Source organism: Aegilops tauschii, chromosome 7 (assembly GCF_002575655.3).
Source record: "Aegilops tauschii subsp. strangulata cultivar AL8/78 chromosome 7, Aet v6.0, whole genome shotgun sequence".
Lineage (NCBI taxonomy): Eukaryota > Viridiplantae > Streptophyta > Magnoliopsida > Poales > Poaceae > Aegilops > Aegilops tauschii.
This window is the reverse complement of record NC_053041.3, coordinates 532,432,893-532,435,359: the sequence shown is the minus strand read 5'-3', so window position 1 is coordinate 532,435,359 and position 2,467 is coordinate 532,432,893.

Genomic DNA, 2,467 nt, shown 5'->3' with positions numbered 1-2,467 from the left:
TCTACGCTCACCAAGATGCATCTATGGAGTCTACTAGCAACAAGGGGAAAGGAGTGCATCTACATACCCTTGTAGATCGCGAGCGGAAGCGTTCCAATGAACGTGGATGACGGAGTCGTACTCGCCGTGATCCAAATCACCGATGACCGAGTGCCGAACGGACGGCACCTCCGCGTTCAACACACGTACGGTGCAGTGATGTCTCCTCCTTCTTGATCCAGCAAGGGGCAAGGAGAGGTTGATGGAGATCCAGCAGCACGACGGCATGGTGGTGGATGTAGCGGGTCTCGGCAGGGCTTTGCCAAGCTTCTGCGAGAGAGAGAGGTGTTGCAGGGGAGGAGGGAGGCGCCCAAGGCTGTAGGTTGCTGCCCTCCCTCCCCCCCTTTATATAGGCCCCCTGGGGGGGGCGCTGGCCCTGGGAGATGGGATCTCCAAGGGGGGGCGGCGGCCAAAGGGGGGGAAGGGGTGCCTTGCCCCCCAAGGCAAGGGGGAAGCTCCCCCCTAGGGTTCCCAACCCTAGGCGCATGGGGGGAGGCCCAAGGGGGGTGCCCCAGCCCACTAAGGGCTGGTTCCCTTCCACTTTCAGCCCACGGGGCCCTCCGGGATAGGTGGCCCCACCCGGTGGACCCCCGGGACCCTTCCGGTGGTCCCGGTACAATACCGGTAATCCCCGAAACTTTCCCGGTGGCCGAAACTTGACTTCCTATATATAATTCTTCACCTCCGGACCATTCTGAAACCTCTCGTGACGTTCGGGATCTCATCCGGGACTCCGAACAACTTTCGGGTTTCCGCATACATATATCTCTACAACCCTAGCGTCACCGAACCTTAAGTGTGTAGACCCTACGGGTTCGGGAGACATGCAGACATGACCGAGACGCCTCTCCGGTCAATAACCAACAGCGGGATCTGGATACCCATGTTGGCTCCCACATGTTCCATGATGATCTCATCGGATGAACCACGATGTCGAGGATTCAATCAATCCGTATGCAATTCCCTTTGTCAATCGGTATGTTACTTGCCCGAGATTCGATCGTCGGTATCCCAATACCTTGTTCAATCTCGTTACCGGCAAGTCTCTTTACTCGTACCGCAATGCATGATCCCGTGACTAACGCCTTAGTCACATTGAGCTCATTATGATGATGCATTACCGAGTGGGCCCAGAGATACCTCTCCGTCACACGGAGTGACAAATCCCAGTCTCGATCCGTGCCAACCCAACAGAGACTTTCGGAGATACCCGTAGTGCACCTTTATAGTCACCCAGTTACGTTGTGACGTTTGGCACACCCAAAGCACTCCTACGGTATCCGGGAGTTGCACGATCTCATGGTCTAAGGAAAAGATACTTGACATTGGAAAAGCTCTAGCAAACGAAACTACACGATCTTTTATGCTATGCTTAGGATTGGGTCTTGTCCATCACATCATTCTCCTAATGATGTGATCCCGTTATCAATGACATCCAATGTCCATAGTCAGGAAACCATGACTATCTGTTGATCAACGAGCTAGTCAATTAGAGGCTTACTAGGGACACGTTGTGGTCTATGTATTCACACATGTATTACGATTTCTGGACAATACAATTATAGCATGAATAATAGACTATTATCATGAACAAAGAAATATAATAATAACCATTTATTATTGCCTCTAGGGCATATTTCCAACAGTCTCCCACTTGCACTAGAGTCAATAATCTAGTTACATTGTGATGAATCGAACACCCATTGCGTCCTGGTGTTGATCATGTTTTGCCCTAGGGAGAGGTTTAGTCAACGGATCTGCTACATTCAGGTCCGTATGTACTTTACAAATATCTATGTCTCCATTTTGAACACTTTCACGAATGGAGTTGAAGCGACGCTTGATATGCCTGGTCTTCCTGTGAAACCTGGGCTCCTTCGCAAGGGCAATGGCTCCAGTGTTGTCACAGAAGAGAGTCATCGGGCCCGACGCATTGGGAATCACCCCTAGGTCGGTAATGAACTCCTTCATCCAGACTGCTTCCTGTGCTGCCTCCGAGGCTGCCATGTACTCCGCTTCACATGTAGATCCCGCCACGACGCTTTGCTTGCAACTGCACCAGCTTACTGCTCCTCCATTCAAAATATACACGTATCCGGTTTGTGACTTCGAGTCATCCAGATCTGTGTCGAAGCTAGCGTCGACGTAACCCTTTACGACGAGCTCTTCGTCACCTCCATAAACAAGAAACATATCCTTAGTCCTCTTCAGGTACTTCAGGATATTCTTGACCGCTGTCCAGTGTTCCTTGCCGGGATTACTTTGGTACCTTCCTACCAAACTTACGGCAAGGTTTACATCAGGTCTGGTACACAGCATGGCATACATAATAGACCCTATGGCCGAGGCATAGGGGATGACACTCATCTCTTCTATATCTTCTGCCGTGGTCGGGCATTGAGCCGTGCTCAATTGCACACCTTGCAAT